General features: G+C 51.2%; 1 pseudogene; it reads left to right on the forward strand.

Annotated features, from left to right (window-relative positions):
* The first annotated feature begins 4,999 nt into the window (after positions 1-4,999).
* LOC133340064 (charged multivesicular body protein 2a-like) lies at positions 5,000-9,405 on the forward strand (annotated as a pseudogene).
* Positions 9,406-21,061: the final 11,656 nt, after the last annotated feature.

Raw genomic sequence — 21,061 nt, forward strand, 5'->3', positions numbered from 1 at the left:
TTATATTTGGTCAAACGTTTAATTCACTCGCCCCTAATGTAATGGCTGGAACAGCTTCTATTTGGCGAGGCGTGTGGTGATGTTCGCTGGTGTTGATGATGTTGCTGCTACTCGCAACCGCTTTCCAAGTTTGCTCGTAGATTTATTGAATTTCGAGTCCCGCCTGCAGTCTATGTGTGTGTGTGTCTCTCTGTGTGTCTATGTGTGTGTCTCTCTGTGTGTCTGTGTGTGCGTGTGTCTCTCTGTGTGTCTATGTGTGTGTCTCTCTCTGTGTCTATCTGTGTGTCTATGTGTATGTCTCTCTCTGTGTGTCTCTCTCTGTGTGTCTGTGTGTGTGTGTGTGTCTCTGTGTGTCTATGTGTGTCTCTCTCTATGCAACACTGCATTTGGCACAAACACATACATTTTTATTAATTATCCGAAGGTATGGACATGAAGATGCTCAGGTAAATGATAATGGCCATGGTGAAATGAGTTCCGGCCTCTTATAATATTATAATGCATTTTTATATTTTTACACGCTTTTTATTCACTAACTCTGTCTGTTGCATGCTCAAATCATGTAACTCAATTTTAACCCACGTCCCAATGTCGTATCGACTTTTAAACTTGTACACTGATGACAAGTCTATATTCTATCATGGAAATAAAATAATACAAATGTAAGCAATCTTTTGTATATGTGAAGTTACTCATACACTCATTAACTCACCCACTCACCTCACCCACTCACTCACCCACTCACCCATTCACCCACTCACCCACCCACTCACTCACTACTCACTCACCCACTCACTCACCCACTCACTCAGTCACCCACTCACCCACTCACTCACCCACTCACCTACTCACTTCCCCCCTACCTCTCTCTCACCCATTCACAAAACACCACCTCCACCTCTCTCACAGCAGTCAACCCATGGCACCTGCAGGGTCTGTCACGTGACCTCCTCATGCACCTAGCCTGGCACAGCAGTCAACCCATGGCACCTGCAGGGTCTGTCCCGTGACGTCCTCATGCACCTAGCCTGGCACAGCAGACAACCATGGCACCTGCAGGGTCTGTCCCGTGACCACCTCATGCACCTAGCCTGGCACAGCAGTACAACCCATGGCACCTGCTGGGTCTGTCACGTGACCTCCTCATGCACCTAGCCTGGCACAGCAGTCAACCCATGGCACCTGCAGGGTCTGTCCCGTGACGTCCTCATGCACCTAGCCTGGCACAACAGACAACCCATGGCACCTGCAGGGTCTGTCACGTGACCTTATGCACCTAGCCTGGCACAGCAGTCAACCCATGGCACCTGCTGGGTCTGTCATGTGACCTCCTCATGTACCTAGCCTGGCACAACAGTACAACCCATGGCACTGTGGGTGTGATGACGTCACCTCCTAGGAGTTGTAAAATGTCGAAGCAGCAGAAGTGACAAGGTGAGTGGTGGGATGAGTGGTGAGGAGAGTGGTGAGTGAGTGGTGGGATGAGTGGTGAGGTGAGGGGTGAGTGACGAGGCGAGTGGTGGGATGAGTGGTGAGTGACGAGGTGAATGGTGGGATGAGTGGTGAGGTGAGTGGTGAGGAGAGTGGTGAGGTGAGGGGTGAGTAACGAGGTGAGTGGTGGGATGAGTGATGAGGAGAGTGGTGGGTGAGTGGTGGGATGAGTGGTGAGGTGAGTGGTGAGGTGTGGTGAGTGACGAGGTGAGTGGTGAGGAGAGCGGTGAGGTGAGGGGTGAGTGACGAGGTGAGTGGTGGGATGAGTGGTGAGGAGAGTGGTGAGTGGTGGGATGAGTGGTGGGGGGTGGTGAGTGACGAGGTGAATGGTGGGATGAGTGGTGAGGTGAGTGGGATGAGTGGTGAGTGACGAGGTGAGTGATGGGATGAGTGGTGAGGAGAGTGGGATGAGTGGTGAGGTGAGTGAGTGGTGGGATGAGTGGTGAGGGGTGAGGTGAGGGGTGAGTGACGAGGTGAGTGGTGGGATGAGTGGTGAGGAGAGTGGTGAGTGAGTGGTGGGATGGGTGGTGAGGTGAGTGGTGAGATGTGGTGAGTGACGAGGTGAGGTGAGTGGGATGAGTGGTGAGTGGCGAGGTGAGTGGTGGGATGAGTGGTGAGGTGAGTGGGATGAGTGGGTGAGGAGAGTGGTGAGTGAGTGGTGAGTGACGAGGTGAGTGGTGGGATGAGTGGTGAGGTGAGTGGGATGAGTGGTGAGGAGAGTGGTGAGTGAGTGGTGAGTGACGAGGTGAGTGGTGGGATGAGTGGTGAGGTGAGTGGTGAGTGGAGGGGTGAGTGGTGAGGTGAGTGGTGAGTGAGTGGTGAGTTGAGTGGTGAGTGGTGAGGAGAATGGTGAGTGGTGAGGTGAGTGGTGAGTGAGTGGTGAGTTGAGTGGTGAGTGGTGAGGAGAGTGGTGAGTCAGTGGTGGGTGGGGAGTGAGTGGTGAGAGTGGTGAGGAGAGTGGTGAGTCAGTGGTGAGTGTTGAGTGAGTGGTGAGTGGTGAGGAGAGTGGTGAGTGGTGGGGGGTGAGTGGTGAGGTGAGTGGTGAGGTGAGTGGTGAGTGAGTGGTGAGTTGAGTGGTGAGTGGTGAGGAGAGTGGTGAGTGGTGGGGGGGTGAGTGGTGAGGTGAGTGGTGAGTGAGTGGTGAGTTGAGTGGTGAGTGGTGAGGAGAGTGGTGAGTGGTGGGATGAGTGGTGAGGTGAGTGGGGTGAGTGACGAGGTGAGTGGTGGGATGAGTGGTGAGGTGAGTGGTGAGTGGTGAGGAGAGTGGTGAGTGGTGGGATGAGTGGTGAGGTGAGTGGGGTGAGTGACGAGGTGAGTGGTGGGATGAGTGGTGAGGTGAGTGGTGAGTGGTGAGGAGAGTGGTGAGTGGTGGGATGAGTGGTGAGGAGAGTGGTGAGTGGTGAGGAGAGTGGTGAGTGGTGGGATGAGTGGTGAGGTGAGTGGGGTGAGTGACGAGGTGAGTGGTGGGATGAGTGGTGAGGTGAGTGGTGAGTGACGAGGTGAGTGGTGGGGGTGAGTGGTGAGGTTCAAGTTCAAGTACTAGGTGTAGCCCTGTGAGCCATTCGGCTCTTGAATCGGGTGCAACCGCAACAAACAAAAAACAAAAACATGAACAAGAAAACATCTTAAAGTGAATATGTGACTAAGAGCAAACAGAAAATCCAAGAAAAGACAGCAAAATATTGCAGAGAAAGCACCGTGTACACCAACACTGTGTGCAAACATCCCAGTGGGATGCAAGTCAAACAACAACATCAACCACAAGACAACTTAGATTAAGGCCATCAGTCTAATTCTGTACTACAACAAACAAACAAACATGGCCAAACCAATACACTTTTTTAAATCACCAAAATAAAGCCATGCAAGCAATGAAACAGTGATCATAGGAACTGTGACGGAGTTTTCACAATAAACTTCATAAACAACACGTACCAGCAGAACCTGCAGCCACAGCTGCTGCTGCTGCACGAGTCTCTCCACTACAGCAGCAGCAGCAGGAGCATCAGTCGCAGAATTATAATTTCTCAACGCACCTTTAAGATCAGCGCACTAAATCAAAACACAGGTCATACTTCGATTTAAAGCTTTCGTGACTGCAGGGATTCATCTTCTTGGTTCTTTCGGTAAAGTCACGTAGAAGGGAAATAATAAAATAATGAAAATAAACAATAAAATAATTCTCACGACGTTTCGGCCACAACGCAAGCAGCCGTCCTCAGGTGAAGACCAGGTCTGTCGGGGAGACAGCGTCTGAATGAAACAGCACACAGACGCTGTCTCCCCGACAGACCTGGTTTTCACCTGAGGACGGCTGCTTGCGTTGTGGCCGAAACGTCGTGAGAATTATTTTACGATGTTTTATTTTATTATTTTATTGCTTCCTTTCTACGTGACTTTACCGAAAGAACCAAGAAGACAGGTCACACTTTGTAGCGATCATCCGGAGCGACACGTTGTATTTGAGGCCACTGAACAGCAGCGACAGCTCGGGGTGTACAACTCCTCTAGAGCAGCTTTGAGTGATGAAGCAGTCGTTGTTACGCGCTTACATGGCTCACAAGACGACTTGTTGTGGTTTATGTTTTGTCTAAACGTTGCTGCTTGTTGTTGTTGTCATCTTGACGCGGGGTGGTGGTGGTGGGGGTTGTGGTGGGGGGGTTGTGGTGGGGGTGGTGGTGGGGGGGTGGGGGTTGTGGTGAGGGTTGTGGTGGGGGTTGTGGTGGGGGGTTGTGGTGGGGGTGGTGGTGGGGGGGTGGTGGTGGGGGGGTGGTGGGGGGGGGTGGTGGGGGTGGGTGGCAGAGGCGTGGACTCGAGTCATGTGACTTGGACTCGAGTCAGACTCGAGTCATGAATTTGATGACTTCAGACTCGACTTGGACTTGCATAACAATGACTTTGTCCCACCCCTGGTGGGTGGTGGGGTGGGGGTGGTGGGGGTTGTGGTGAGGATTGTGGTGGGGGTTGTGGTGGTGGGGGTGGTGGGGGTTGTGGTGAGGGTTGTGGTGGGGGTGGTGTGGGTTGTGGTGGGGGTGGTGGTGGGGGGGTGGTGAGGGTTGTGGTGAGGGTTGTGGGGGGGGGTGGTGGTGGGGGGGGGTTGTGGTGGGGGTGGTGGTGGGGGTGGTGGGGGGTGGTGGTGGTGGGGAGAGCTGACAAACTCCAACTCTACGGGCGTCAGGATCGGGATTCGAACCCACGTCCTGCACACCGTCACGAGCGTTTACATTTGGGAGTGGTGCGATGAATGGGGGGGTCACCGATCTCCGCCACACACACGGACACTGTCAGGAGTCCACGCTCGCTGCAGGCGCCCTCTCCTGGCCGTGCAGGGCACGGCTCCTCGGCGTCCAAGCGACGAGACTGTCACGACATGTGTGCGACCAGGCCAAGCCCCGCGCTCGCCACAGCGCTGCCGGGTGACAGGCGCGCGTCACCACCACGTGGTGGTCGTCGTCGTTGAACTGCGCCTTGTGGCGTCGTCGTTGTTTCTGCAGAGTCGCAGCCAGCCATGGACTGCCTGTGTGGAAAGAGAAAGACTCCGGAGCAGATGGTGCGGCGGAACCAGCGAGCCCTCGCGCGCGCCATGAGAGACCTGGAGCGCGAGAGACAGACGCTGCAGACGCAGGAGAAGAAGATCGTCGCTGAGATCAAGAAGATGGCCAAATCCGGCCACATGGTGAGGGAGCACGGGTATATAGTTTGATGGGCCCTCGCTAAGCTACGTGGCAGTGGGGAGGAAAGCGCTGTGGGTGGAGTCGGGATTAGCGGGAGGTGGTGATGGGTGGGACACGTGTGCAGGGTGATGGGTGGGACACGTGTGCAGGGTGATGGGTGGGACACGTGTGCAGGGTGATGGGTGGGACACGTGTGCAGGGTGATGGGTGGGACACGTGTGCAGGGTGATGGGTGGGGACACGTGTGCAGGGTGATGGGTGGGACACGTGTGCAGGGTGATGGTGGGACGGTGCAGGGGAGGAGGCGGGTAAGGGTCGGCAACTTTGAGTTTGGGAATGGAATGTGCCCATCTCCATGTGACAGACACACTCTCTCTCTCTCTGTACGTGCCTCTTTCCCCATATCTCTCTGTGTCTCTATTTTTGTCTCAGCTCTGTCTCTCTGTCGTGTGTCTTGTGCCCTTCGTGTGTGGATCTTTCTGTTTTTGTGTTTGTCTCTCCATGGCTTGGTCTCTGTGTCCTACTTTCTTCGTGTGTGGATCTCTCTCTCTCGCTGTTTCTGTGTGTCTCGTTATTCCTGCCTGTGTCTTTCGCCTTCTCTCCGTCTCTATCGCCCGTGTCCATCTCCCTTGTCGCGTTTCTTATCGCTCCGTTGACCCCATCGCCCTGAGCCCACCGCCCTGACCCTCGCCCGCGGCAGGACGCCGTCAAGATCATGGCCAAGGACCTGGTGCGCACGCGTCGCCACATCAAGAAGTTCATGGTGATGCGAGCCAACATCCAGGCCGTGTCCCTCAAGATGCACACGCTCAAGTCCAACGGCGCGATGGCCCAGGCCATGAAGGGCGTCACCAGGGCCATGGCCGCCATGAACCAGCAGGTAGGTGTGCTGGGCCCCGCTGCCTCGCACACACGGAGCTTCGCGAGCGTTAGAATCGCGCTTAATCGCCTTTGTCTTACCAACTCCAGAGACGAGAATTTTGCGCGTGTGATCACCCGGGTCACCAAAGTAACACGGAACAACTCAAAGTGTGGACAATGGAAGCAGAAACAATAAATGCGTTGAAGAAGAAATGCCGACTCTACGCCTGCGAGCAAATCACTGCGGCATGCGCCCGCACCTCATTGGCTGTCTGGAAGCTAAGCAGGGTTTTTGGGCCTGGTTGCTAATTTAATGGGTGACCACCGTCAACACCACCGCGATTTTACGGGCGTTTCGTTGGCTCTGAAAATGTACTTCCGGAAAAGAATTTGGTCAGCGATACGTTACACAAACAGGAGCAACTCAAAAATGGCACGAGTATCGTCGATGGGATTTCAAAACTTAAAAAAATGTCATCGACGCTTCTTCGACTGCCATTCTTCAACATTGTATCTTAAATATGCTAAATTCCTCTTGATATGCAAATTCCTTTGTCAAGGCGCTCTTCCCCCTCCAACCCAGCAGCTTAAATATACGCTGCCAAGCTTGGTGGTGTTTCATTTAGACGCTGTCTTTCTGACAGACCTGGTCTTCACCTGAGGACAGCTGCTTGCGTTGTGGCCGAAACGTCGTGAGAATTGTATTTTATTATGTTTAATTTTTATTATTTCATTATTTCCATTCTACGTGATGACTTTACCGAAAGAACCAAGAAGATGGTTATTTATGTTTGAATATTGAACTTGGGTTACATTGTTACAGTGAAATCTCTCTTCTTCACGTTGGTGATTGGTTCCGTGAAACTGGTGGTTAAGCGAAAAGGCTTAATTCGTTCCGATGGCATTGAAAGTTACCCTTCAAAAGAAGTTCTTTATAACATTTAAACAATGAACATATTAATTCATAAAGATACTAACAACATTATAAACACATCGTGTTAAAAGAAACGGGGTTTATCGATGCATTCATTAATATTTACTCCATCGACAACAGCCCGTCGTTACAGGGGAATGGTGGGTAAGTGAACACACTGGCTCTATGGAGGCACTACACTACACTATACACTACACTACTATACACTACACTATACACTACACTATACACTACACTACTATACACTACACTATACACTACACTACTATACACTACACTACTATACACTACACTATACACTACACTACGATACACTACACTTAACACTACACTACACACTACACTATACACTACACTACACACTACACTAACTAGACACTACACTATACTACACTATACACTACACTATACACTACACTATACACTACTATAACCTACACTATACACTACACTATACACTACACTATACACTATACACTACTATACACTACTATACACTACACTATACCACTACACGACCGATGACTCGTCTCCGCCGGCGCGCGTGTCGCACCCCGCCCAGCTCACGCTGCCGCAGGTCCACAAGATCATGATGGAGTTTGAGGAGCAGTCGGAGATCACGGACGTGAAGGAGGAGGTGATGAACGACGCCATCGACGACGCCGTGGGGCGATGAGGGCGACGAGGAGGAGGAGGAGAGGTGATGGGGGGAGTCGCGAGCTCTCATACTCTGACGGTGCATTGTCTTTGAGTTGTGCGCCTTTTGGCGTCATCTGGTCCAACACCATGTGAGACTGGGCTCTAAGGAAAGCTGTCTCGGGTGTGGACCAATCAACTTCAAGGACAGTGCATACATTATCAGAGTTATGTTTTTTGTTTGCATTATGACTGCAGGTATTGCAGTCTATGCAAACATGACTCCTTGTAAAAAGGTGTCAGTTTTGTTGCCAGATAGAAGGGTAAAAAACAATTATCAAAGGCAAAGTTGTGTGTATGTGTGTGTCTGTTCAAAATGTTTAGCGTACTTCCCGACATGCAACACACTGGAAATTTGCCACGTGGGTACTTTCCAGACTGTACACCTCACGGCCACCACCGTTGACGATTATCTGAACCGTTCCTGGGCCTCACCTAGGTCGACTCAGCCTTAAATGAGTACCTGGTGCGGTGTGTAAACATCGCCACTGGGGAGACAAAGGCGGTCGGGCGTGGTGCTGGCCACCCACCCCCTCGTGTACCGTTCCGGCCTTCATAGGTGCTCGCTAACAGCACTTGCCCCTACAGTCTGTTAAGGCTACACGGGGGATCTTTATCTTTGTGTGTACGTGTGTGTGTCTATGTGCGTGTGTGTCTGTGTGTGTCTGTGTGCGTGTGTGTGTGCGTGTGTGTGTGTCTGTCTCCGCGTGTGTCTGTGTGTGTGTGTACGTTGTCTGTGTGTGTGTGTCTGTGTGCGTGTGCATGCAGTGATGCCATCGTCAGCCAGGTGCTGGACGAGCTGGGACTCGGCCTCACGGACAAACTCTCGAGTGAGTTTCTTCATTTCGCGACTCACCCAGCCACCCACCCAAGCCACCCACCCATCCACCCACCCAGCCACCCCCCACTCAGCCACCCACCCAGCCACCACCCCACTCAGCCACCCACCCAGCCACCCACCCACCCAGCCACCCACCCAGCCACCCACCCAGCCACCCACTCAGCCACCCACCCAGCCACCCACCCAGCCACCCACCCAGCCACCCACCCAGCCACCCACTCACCCAGCCACCCAGCCACCCACTTAGCCACCCACCCAGCCACCCACTCACCCAGCCACCCAGCCCACCCACCCAGCACACCACCCACCCACCCAGCCACCCAGCCACCCACCCAGCCACCCACCAGCCACCACTCACCCAGCCACCCAGCCACCCACTTAGCCACCCACCCAGCACCCACTCACCAGCCACCCAGCCACCCAGCCACCCACCCAGCCACCCACCCAGCCACCCACCCCAGCCACCCACCCAGCCGGTCCTGGGCCACTCCCCTAGGTCGACTCGGCCTCAAACGAGTACCCGGTGCGGTGTGTAGTGAACCTCGCTAGCACTGGGGGAGAGACAAAGGCGGCCGGGCGTGGTGCTGGCCACCCGCCCCCCCCTCGTGCGCCACGGCGCCGGCAGCCTTCGTAGGTGCCGCTCGCTGACGGCACTCGCCCCTCCAATTAGTGAAGGCTGCACGGGGACCTTTGTCTTTGTGCGAGTGGCGGTGTTCCGTGTGCGTGCGCTTGACCGTCGCTGTTTCCTCTCCGTGTGTCTCCCCCCACCCACCCCCTCCACCCCCCACCCCCCCGCAGCTCTGCCAGCCACGGGCGGCTCGCTCAGCGTGTCCGCAGACAAGATGGCCGCAGGCAATATGGCCGCTGCCGACCTCGACGTGCGACTCAACGACCTGCAGTGTGATTAGGGGGGCGGGGGGGTGGGGGGTGGGTGGGTGGGGGGCTGGCGGGTTGGGTGGTGGGTGGGTGGGGGGGGGCGGGTTGGGTGGTGGGTGGGGGGGCGGGGTGGGTGGGGGGGGGTGGGGGGGGGGGTGGGGGGGGGAGGTGGGTGGGGCGGGTTGGGGGGGTTGTGATCCATGCCAGGTTCGGATGCTAATCAGTGAAACGGTGGCGGCCATGGTCTGAATTGAACCTGTGTCACCGGCGTTGTGGGGCGGTGTGCAGCGACTCCCCCCCCACCAACCCCCCACCAACCCCCCGTAGTCGTTAACTGGCTGTGCTGTTGGCAAGCGCCTGTCCAGGATGGTACGGGGGCAGCTATGGGGGGGGGCTGGCGTGACGATCTGCACGCCCGGCCACGCACCAGGTAACTCGTTTTAAGGCTGAGCCGACCTAGGGGAGGCCCAGGACCAATATCATCTGCCGCTGATGTTGGCCACGGTCGCGAGTGAAACTTGGGTCCGCCGCTGGGCCGCTGACCTCCAGCACTCCCCGTTGACGCACGCGATGTGCTCGGTCAAGTCGCCGCACACTGAAGCCGCCTCGTTCTGGAAGTGGCTTTTGTTGTTTGACGTTCATGCTTGGGACACTTGGCCGTTGATATTTGCTGTTCCGGATACTTGCTGCAGTTTGGTACGTTTTTAGGCTTCTGCCATTTCACTAACACGGCCCGTTCGCACCTTAATCGGAGCCGCGTTCTTGTCTCCGTTTGTCGCCGTCTGTATCCTCGTGGGGGGGGGGGGGGGAGGAATCCTGCCCCGTTGGAGATCGCCAACCCCGCCACCCCACAGAACCACAGGAGCAGATGTCGCAAAGCTACCTCTTGAGGTCCCCTCTTCAACACGTGACCTCTCTGAGCCACACTGAGAAGAGGGCGGCACTTTCCCCGCTCTCTCTGCGACGTTGGGGGGGTCACGTGACGGTCGAGGCAATGTTCTGATTCTCGGCTGTGATGGAGATCAGCGCAGAGCCAAATGTCACTCGAGGATGATGCTGCGCTGTCATTGGAGACCGGGCTGAGATCATTAACTCTATGCACTTGGTGTTTTACCCTTCTATCTGGCAACAAAACTGACACCTTTTTTTGACAAGGAGTCATGTTTGCATAGACCCCCAATACCTGTCAGCCATAATGCAAACAAAACATAACTCTGATAATGTTATGCACTGTCCTTGAAGTTGATTGGTCAACACGCGAGACAGCTTTCCTTAGAGCCTAGTCTCACATGGGTTGAACCAGATTGACGCCAAAAGGCGCAGGTCAAATCAACTTCAAGGACAGTGCACACATTATCAGAGTTATGTTTTTTGTTTGCATTATGGCTGCAGGTATTGTGGTCTATGCAACATGACTTCTCGTAAAAAAAAGGTGTCAGTTTTGTAGCCAGATAGAAGGGTAAAAAAACAATTATCATATTTTTTACTGCCAAATGAGGTTCCAATGGTGTCAATGCACTTGGTTAATCGCAGGCGGCGGCCTGTTCAAGTTTCTGGCAGTACTTGTTTTTCTCTCTTGTGTGTGCACGTTCATTGGCAGCTTACACACAAGCGTGAACATCGCGTACACGTAGGTTTATAAAGGCGCGCAATTTCTACTCGCCCCCCTCTCCGAGGGCGACACGGAGGGGGGCAAGAAGCCGCAGACGATCGCCCAAGCTCTGTCGTCCTACACTGGGATACTCGGCCATCTCCATCGTCGTCACAGCCACTGCGATGGAAGCTTGCGGCATTGTGAGAAGGCTGGGTGGCTCAGGCGGGGGTTCGAGACGTGCAGCCGGCGCCGCTGAGAGGCAGGTTTAAACCCGGGTCTCCATCTGCGCCCGTGATTCTACTGGGTTTGAAGAGTCGTGAACTACTGGTCTCGGCCCGCTCACCGTAGACTTGCACAGAGGCCCATCGTCGTGCGTAGAGACTCGCACACGTGGACCCAGTTGTGATGTTCTCTACAGTCAACAATGAGCTGTAGAGTATCAACAACACCCCCTGGTCACTTTAACATTCGGTTCGCACTTAGTGCAGCTCTGGCAAGATGTTCCACGCTCTTGGCAAGATGTTCCAGCTCTTGGCAAGATGTTCCAGCTCTTGGCAAGATGTGTCAGCTCTTGACAAGATGGTTCCAGCTCTTGACAAGGATGGTTCCAGCTCTTGACAAGATGTGTCAGCTCTTGACAAGATGTTCCAGCTCTTGACAAGAGTGTTCCAGCTCTTGGCAAGATGTTCCAGCTCTTGGCTAGATGTTCCAGCTCTTGACAAGATGTGTCAGCCTCTTGACAAGATGTTCCAGCTCTTGGCAAGATGTTCCAGCTCTTGACCAAGATGTTCCAGCTCTTGGTAAGATGGTCCAGCTCTGGCAAGATGGTCAGCTCTGACAGAGTCCAGCTCTTGGCAAGATGTTCCAGCTCTTGGCAAGATGTTCCGCTTTGACAAGATGTTCCAGCTCTTGGCAAGATGTTCCAGCTCTTGGCAAATGTTCCAGCTCTTGGCAAGATGTGTCAGCTCTTGACAAGATGTTCCAGCTCTTGGCAAGATGTTCCAGCTCTTGACAAGATGTTCCAGCTCTTGGCAAGATGTTCCAGCTCTTGACAAGATGTGTCAGCTCTTGGCAAGATGTTCCAGCTCTTGCAAGATGTTCCAGCTCTTGGCAAGATGTTCCAGCTCTTGGCAAGATGTTCCAGCTCTTGGCAAGATGTTCCAGCTCTTGACAAGATGTGTCAGTCTTGGCAAGATGTTCCAGCTCTTGGCAAGATGTTCCAGCTCTTGACAAGATGTGTCAGCTCTTGACAAGATGTTCCAGCTCTTGGCAAGATGTTCCAGCTTGGCAAGATGTTCCAGCTCTTGACAAGTGTTCCAGCTCTTGACAAGATGTTCCAGCTCTTGACAAGATGTTCCAGCTCTTGGCAAGATGTTCCAGCTCTGGCAAGATGTTCCATCTCTTGACAAGATGTTCCAGCTTGACAAGATGTTCCAGCTCTTGACAAGATGTTCCAGCTCTTGACAAGATGTTCCAGCTCTTGACAAGATGTTCCAGCTCTTGACAAGATGTTCCAGCTCTTGGCAAGATGTTCCAGCTCTTGGCAAGATGTTCCAGCTCTTGACAAGATGTTCCAGCTCTTGGCAAGATGTTCCAGCTCTTGACAAGATGTTCCAGCTCTTGACAAGATGTTCCAGCTCTTGACAAGATGTGTCAGCTCTTGACAAGATGTTCCAGCTCTTGACAAGATGTTCCAGCTCTTGGCAAGATGTTCCAGCTCTTGGCTAGATGTTCCAGCTCTTGACAAGATGTGTCAGCTCTTGACAGATGTTCCAGCTCTTGGCAAGATGTTCCAGCTCTTGACAAGATGTTCCAGCTCTTGGCAAGATGTTCCAGCTCTTGGCAAGATGTGTCAGCTCTTGACAAGATGTTCCAGCTCTTGGCAAGATGTTCCAGCTCTTGGCAAGATGTTCCAGCTCTTGACAAGATGTTCCAGCTCTTGGCAAGATGTTCCAGCTCTTGGCAAGATGTTCCAGCTCTTGACAAGATGTGTCAGCTCTTGACAAGATGTTCCAGCTCTTGGCAAGATGTTCCAGCTCTTGGCAAGATGTGTCAGCTCTTGACAAGATGTTCCAGCTCTTGGCAAGATGTTCCAGCTCTTGGCTAGATGTTCCAGCTCTTGGCAAGATGTGTCAGCTCTTGACAAGATGTTCCAGCTCTTGGCAAGATGTTCCAGCTCTTGACAAGATGTTCCAGCTCTTGGCAAGATGTTCCAGCTCTTGACAAGATGTGTCAGCTCTTGGCAAGATGTTCCAGCTCTTGGCAAGATGTTCCAGCTCTTGGCAAGATGTTCCAGCTCTTGGCAAGATGTTCCAGCTCTTGGCAAGATGTTCCAGCTCTTGACAAGATGTGTCAGCTCTTGGCAAGATGTTCCAGCTCTTGGCAAGATGTTCCAGCTCTTGACAAGATGTTCCATCTCTTGACAAGATGTTCCAGCTCTTGGCAAGATGTTCCAGCTCTTGGCAAGATGTTCCAGCTCTTGACAATGTTCCAGCTCTTGACAAGATGTTCCAGCTCTTGGCAGATGTTCCAGCTCTTGGCAGATGTTCCAGCTTGGCAAGATGTTCCAGCTCTTGACAAGATGTTCCAGCTCTTGACAAGATGTTCCAGCTCTTGGCAAGATGTTCCAGCTCTTGGCAAGATGTTCCAGCTCTTGACAAGATGTTCCAGCTCTTCGCAAGATTTTCCAGCTCTTGGCAAGATGTTCCAGCTCTTGACAAGATGTTCCAGCTCTTGGCAAGATGTTCCAGCTCTTGGCAAGATGTTCCAGCTCTTGACAAGATGTTCCAGCTCTTGGCAAGATGTTCCAGCTCTTGACAAGATGTTCCAGCTCTTGACAAGATGTTCCAGCTCTTGGCAAGATGTTCCAGCTCTTGACAAGATGTTCCAGCTCTTGGCAAGATGTTCCAGCTCTTGACAAGATGTTCCAGCTCTTGGCAAGATGTTCCAGCTCTTGACAAGATGTTCCAGCTCTTGACAAGATGTTCCAGCTCTTGACAAGATGTTCCAGCTCTTGGCAAGATGTTCCAGCTCTTGACAAGATGTTCCAGCTCTTGCAAGATGTTCCAGCTCTTGGCAAGATGTTCCAGCTCTTGACAAGATGTTCCAGCTCTTGGCAAGATGTTCCAGCTCTTGGCAAGATGTTCCAGCTCTTGACAAGATGTTCCAGCTCTTGGCAAGATGTTCCAGCTCTTGACAAGATGTTCCAGCTCTTGACAAGATGTTCCAGCTCTTGGCAAGATGTTCCAGCTCTTGGCAAGATGTTCCTCTTGACAAGATGTTCCAGCTCTTGACAAGATGTTCCAGCTCTTGACAAGATGTTCCAGCTCTTGACAAGATGTTCCAGCTCTTGGCAAGATGTTCCAGCTCTTGGCAAGATGTTCCAGCTCTTGACAAGATGTTCCAGCTCTTGGCAAGATGTTCCAGCTCTTGACAAGATGTTCCAGCTCTTGACAAGATGTTCCAGCTCTTGACGAGTGTCAGCTCTTGACAAGATGTTCCAGCTCTTGACAAGATGTTCCAGCTCTTGGCAAGATGTTCCAGCTCTTGGCTAGATGTTCCAGCTCTTGACAAGATGTCAGCTCTTGACAAGATGTTCCAGCTCTTGGCAAGATGTTCCAGCTCTTGACAAGATGTCCAGCTCTTGGCAAGATGTTCCAGCTCTTGGCAAGATGTCAGCTCTTGACAAGATGTTCCAGCTCTTGGCAAGATGTTCCAGCTCTTGGCAAGATGTTCCAGCTCTTGACAAGATGTTCCAGCTCTTGGCAAGATGTTCCAGCTCTTGGCAAGATGTTCCAGCTCTTGACAAGATGTCCAGCTCTTGACAAGATGTTCCAGCTCTTGGCAAGATGTTCCAGCTCTTGGCAAGATGTTCCAGCTCTTGGCAAGATGTTCCAGCTCTTGACAAGATGTTCAGCTCTTGACAAGATGTTCCAGCTCTTGGCAAGATGTTCCAGCTCTTGGCAGATGTTCCAGCTCTTGACAAGATGTTCCAGCTCTTGACAAGATGTTCCAGCTCTTGGCAAGATGTTCCAGCTCTTGACAAGATGTTCCAGCTCTTGGCAAGATGTTCCAGCTCTTGACAAGATGTTCCAGCTCTTGGCAAGATGTTCCAGCTCTTGACAAGATGTTCCAGCTCTTGACAAGATGTTCCAGCTCTTGACAAGATGTTCCAGCTCTTGGCAAGATGTTCCAGCTCTTGCAAGATGTTCCAGCTCTTGACAAGATGTTCCAGCTCTTGGCAAGATGTTCCAGCTCTTGACAAGATGTTCCAGCTCTTGGCAAGATGTTCCAGCTCTTGGCAAGATGTTCCAGCTCTTGCAAGATGTTCCAGCTCTTGGCAAGATGTTCCAGCTCTTGACAAGATGTTCCAGCTCTTGACAAGATGTTCCAGCTCTTGACAAGATGTTCCAGCTCTTGGCAAGATGTTCCAGCTCTTGGCAAGATGTTCCAGCTCTTGACAAGATGTTCCAGCTCTTGACAAGATGTTCCAGCTCTTGACAAGATGTTCCAGCTCTTGACAAGATGTTCCAGCTCTTGACAAGATGTTCCAGCTCTTGGCAAGATGTTCCAGCTCTTGACAAGATGTTCCAGCTCTTGGCAAGATGTTCCAGCTCTTGACAAGATGTTCCAGCTCTTGGCAAGATGTTCCAGCTCTTGACAAGATGTTCCAGCTCTTGGCAAGATGTTCCAGCTCTTGACAAGATGTTCCAGCTCTTGACAAGATGTTCCAGCTCTTGACAAGATGTTCCAGCTCTTGGCAAGATGTTCCAGCTCTTGACAAGATGTTCCAGCTCTTGACAAGATGTTCCAGCTCTTGGCAAGATGTTCCAGCTCTTGACAAGATGTTCCAGCTCTTGGCAAGATGTTCCAGCTCTTGGCAAGATGTTCCAGCTCTTGACAAGATGTTCCAGCTCTTGGCAAGATGTTCCAGCTCTTGACAAGATGTTCCAGCTCTTGACAAGATGTTCCAGCTCTTGACAAGATGTTCCAGCTCTTGGCAAGATGTTCCAGCTCTTGGCAAGATGTTCCAGCTCTTGACAAGATGTTCCAGCTCTTGACAAGATGTTCCAGCTCTTGACAAGATGTTCCAGCTCTTGACAAGATGTTCCAGCTCTTGACAAGATGTTCCAGCTCTTGGCAAGATGTTCCAGCTCTTGGCAAGATGTTCCAGCTCTTGGCAAGATGTTCCAGCTCTTGACAAGATGTTCCAGCTCTTGGCAAGATGTTCCAGCTCTTGACAAGATGTTCCAGCTCTTGACAAGATGTTCCAGCTTGACAAGATGTGTCCAGCTCTTGACAAGATGTTCCAGCTCTTGACAAGATGTTCCAGCTCTTGGCAAGATGTTCCAGCTCTTGGCAGATGTTCCAGCTCTTGACAAGATGTTCAGCTCTTGACAAGATGTTCCAGCTCTTGGCAAGATGTTCCAGCTCTTGACAAGATGTTCCAGCTCTTGGCAAGATGTTCCAGCTCTTGGCAAGATGTTCCAGCTCTTGACAAGATGTTCCAGCTCTTGGCAAGATGTTCCAGCTCTTGGCAAGATGTTCCAGCTCTTGACAAGATGTTCCAGCTCTTGGCAAGATGTTCCAGCTCTTGGCAAGATGTTCCAGCTCTTGACAAGATGTGTCAGCTCTTGACAAGATGTTCCAGCTCTTGGCAAGATGTTCCAGCTCTTGGCAAGATGTTCCAGCTCTTGGCAAGATGTTCCAGCTCTTGACAAGATGTTCAGCTCTTGACAAGATGTTCCAGCTCTTGGCAAGATGTTCCAGCTCTTGGCAAGATGTTCCAGCTCTTGGCAAGATGTTCCAGCTCTTGACAAGATGTTCCAGCTCTTGGCAAGATGTTCCAGCTCTTGACAAGATGTTCCAGCTCTTGGCAAGATGTTCCAGCTCTTGACAAGATGTTCCAGCTCTTGGCAAGATGTTCCAGCTCTTGGCAAGATGTTCCAGCTCTTGGCAAGATGTTCCAGCTCTTGGCAAGATGTTCCAGCTCTTGGCAAGATGTTCCAGCTCTTGACAAGATGTTCAGCTCTTGGCAAGATGTTCCAGCTCTTGGCAAGATGTTCCAGCTCTTGACAAGATGTTCCAGCTCTTGACAAGATGTTCCAGCTCTTGGCAAGATGTTCCAGCTCTTGGCAAGATGTTCCAGCTCTTGGCAAGATGTTCCAGCTCTTGACAAGATGTTCCAGCTCTTGACAAGATGTTCCAGCTCTTGACAAGATGTTCCAGCTCTTGGCAAGATGTTCCAGCTCTTGGCAAGATGTTCCAGCTCTTGGCAAGATGTTCCAGCTCTTGACAAGATGTTCCAGCTCTTGGCAAGATGTTCCAGCTCTTGACAAGATGTTCCAGCTCTTGGCAAGATGTTCCAGCTCTTGACAAGATGTTCCAGCTCTGGCAAGATGTTCCAGCTCTTGACAAGATGTTCCAGCTCTTGACAAGATGTTCCAGCTCTTGACAAGATGTTCCAGCTCTTGGCAAGATGTTCCAGCTCTTGACAAGATGTTCCAGCTCTTGACAAGATGTTCCAGCTCTTGGCAAGATGTTCCAGCTCTTGACAAGATGTTCCAGCTCTTGGCAAGATGTTCCAGCTCTTGGCAAGATGTTCCAGCTCTTGACAAGATGTTCCAGCTCTTGGCAAGATGTTCCAGCTCTTGACAAGATGTTCCAGCTCTTGACAAGATGTTCCAGCTCTTGACAAGATGTTCCAGCTCTTGGCAAGATGTTCCAGCTCTTGGCAAGATGTTCCATCTCTTGACAAGATGTTCCAGCTCTTGACAAGATGTTCCAGCTCTTGACAAGATGTTCCAGCTCTTGACAAGATGTTCCAGCTTTGACAAGATGTTCCAGCTCTTGGCAAGATGTTCCAGCTCTTGACAAGATGTTCCAGCTCTTGGCAAGATGTTCCAGCTCTTGACAAGATGTTCCAGCTCTTGGCAAGATGTTCCAGCTCTTGACAAGATGTTCCAGCTCTTGGCAAGATGTTCCAGCTCTTGACAAGATGTTCCAGCTCTTGACAAGATGTTCCAGCTCTTGACAAGATGTTCCAGCTCTTGGCAAGATGTTCCAGCTCTTGACAAGATGTTCCAGCTCTTGACAAGATGTTCCAGCTCTTGGCAAGATGTTCCAGCTCTTGACAAGATGTTCCAGCTCTTGGCAAGATGTTCCAGCTCTTGGCAAGATGTTCCAGCTCTTGACAAGATGTTCCAGCTCTTGGCAAGATGTTCCAGCTCTTGACAAGATGTTCCAGCTCTTGACAAGATGTTCCAGCTCTTGACAAGATGTTCCAGCTCTTGGCAAGATGTTCCAGCTCTTGGCAAGATGTTCCAGCTCTTGACAAGATGTTCCAGCTCTTGACAAGATGTTCCAGCTCTTGACAAGATGTTCCAGCTCTTGACAAGATGTTCCAGCTCTTGACAAGATGTTCCAGCTCTTGGCAAGATGTTCCAGCTCTTGGCAAGATGTTCCAGCTCTTGGCAAGATGTTCCAGCTCTTGACAAGATGTTCCAGCTCTTGGCAAGATGTTCCAGCTCTTGACAAGATGTTCCAGCTCTTGACAAGATGTTCCAGCTCTTGACAAGATGTTCCAGCTCTTGGCAAGATGTTCCAGCTCTTGACAAGATGTTCCAGCTCTTGGCAAGATGTTCCAGCTCTTGACAAGATGTTCCAGCTCTTGGCAAGATGTTCCAGCTCTTGACAAGATGTTCCAGCTCTTGGCAAGATGTTCCAGCTCTTGACAAGATGTTCCAGCTCTTGACAAGATGTTCCAGCTCTTGACAAGATGTTCCAGCTCTTGGCAAGATGTTCCAGCTCTTGACAAGATGTTCCAGCTCTTGGCAAGATGTTCCAGCTCTTGACAAGATGTTCCAGCTCTTGACAAGATGTTCCAGCTCTTGGCAAGATGTTCCAGCTCTTGACAAGATGTTCCAGCTCTTGCAAGATGTTCCAGCTCTTGGCAAGATGTTCCAGCTCTTGACAAGATGTTCCAGCTCTTGGCAAGATGTTCCAGCTCTTGACAAGATGTTCCAGCTCTTGACAAGATGTTCCAGCTCTTGACAAGATGTTCCAGCTCTTGGCAAGATGTTCCAGCTCTTGGCAAGATGTTCATCTTGACAAGATGTTCCAGCTCTTGACAAGATGTTCCAGCTCTTGACAAGATGTTCCAGCTCTTGACAAGATGTTCCAGCTCTTGCAAGATGTTCCAGCTCTTGACAAGATGTTCCAGCTCTTGGCAAGATGTTCCAGCTCTTGGCAAGATGTTCCAGCTCTTGGCAAGATGTTCCAGCTCTTGACAAGATGTTCCAGCTCTTGGCAAGATGTTCCAGCTCTTGACAAGATGTTCCAGCTCTTGACAAGATGTTCCAGCTCTTGACAAGATGTGTCAGCTCTTGACAAGATGTTCCAGCTCTTGAAAGATGTTCCAGCTCTTGGCAAGATGTTCCAGCTCTTGGCAAGATGTTCCAGCTCTTGACAAGATGTGTCAGCTCTTGACAAGATGTTCCAGCTCTTGGCAAGATGTTCCAGCTCTTGACAAGATGTTCCAGCTCTTGGCAAGATGTTCCAGCTCTGGCAAGATGTTCCAGCTCTTGACAAGATGTTCCAGCTCTTGGCAAGATGTTCCAGCTCTTGGCAAGATGTTCCAGCTCTTGACAAGATGTTCCAGCTCTTGGCAAGATGTTCCAGCTCTTGGCAAGATGTTCCAGCTCTTGACAAGATGTTCAGCTCTTGACAAGATGTTCCAGCTCTTGGCAAGATGTTCCAGCTCTTGGCAAGATGTTCCAGCTCTTGGCAAGATGTTCCAGCTCTTGACAAGATGTGTCAGCTCTTGACAATATGTTCCAGCTCTTGGCAAGATGTTCCAGCTCTTGGCTAGATGTTCCAGCTCTTGGCAAGATGTTCAGCTCTTGACAAGATGTTCCAGCTCTTGGCAAGATGTTCCAGCTTGACAAGATGTTCCAGCTCTTGGCAAGATGGTCCAGCTCTTGACAAGATGTTCAGCTCTTGGCAAGATGTTCCAGCTCTTGGCAAGATGTTCCAGCTCTTGGCAAGATGTTCCAGCTCTTGGCAAGATGTTCCAGCTCTTGGCAAGATGTTCCAGCTCTTGACAAGATGTGTCAGCTCTTGGAAGATGTTCCAGCTCTTGGCAAGATGTTCCAGCTCTTGACAAGATGTTCCATCTCTTGACAAGATGTTCCAGCTCTTGGCAAGATGTTCCAGCTCTTGGCAAGATGTTCCAGCTCTTGGCAAGATGTTCCAGCTCTTGACAAGATGTTCCAGCTCTTGACAAGATGTTCCAGCTCTTGACAATATGTTCCAGCTCTTGGCAAGATGTTCCAGCTCTTGGCAAGATGTTCCAGCTCTTGGCAAGATGTTCCAGCTCTTGACAAGATGTTCTCTTGACAAGATGTTCCAGCTCTTGGTAAGATGTTCCAGCTCTTGGCAAGATGTTCCAGCTCTTGACAAGATGTTCTAGCTCTTGGCAAGATGTTCCAGCTCTTGGCAAGATGTTCCAGCTCTTGACAAGATGTTCCAGCTCTTGGCAAGATGTTCCAGCTCTTGGCAAGTGCCAGCTCTTGGCAAGATGTTCCAGCTCTTGGCAAGATGTTCCAGCTCTTGACAAGATGTTCCAGCTCTTGACAAGATGTTCCAGCTCTTGGCAAGATGTTCCAGCTCTTGACAAGATGTTCCATCTCTTGGCAAGATGTTCCAGCTCTTGACAAGATGTTCCAGCTCTTGGCAAGATGTCCAGCTCTTGACAAGATGTTCCAGCTTGACAGGTTCCAGCTCTTGACAAGATGTTCCAGCTCTGGCAAGATGTTCCAGCTCTTGACAAGATGTTCCAGCTCTTGACAAGATGTTCCAGCTCTTGGCAAGATGTTCCAGCTCTTGACAAGATGTTCCAGCTCTTGGCAAGATGTTCCAGCTCTTGACAATTAAACAATCGTTTTGTCGGTCGTGTCGGAAGAATGCCTCCTGTGCAAACAATGCAAGCTCACGTAGTACATCGCCACGTGACCAGCATTGTATACCAAGCTGTATGAAGTCCCAACCCCACTCTCAGTCCTAGGATGTCGTCAGAATCCCATCGCCTGCACACG

This window comes from Lethenteron reissneri, unplaced genomic scaffold, assembly GCF_015708825.2.
Source record: "Lethenteron reissneri isolate LAM-NWPU_2019-01 unplaced genomic scaffold, ASM1570882v1 scaffold_684, whole genome shotgun sequence".
Taxonomy (NCBI): domain Eukaryota; kingdom Metazoa; phylum Chordata; class Hyperoartia; order Petromyzontiformes; family Petromyzontidae; genus Lethenteron; species Lethenteron reissneri.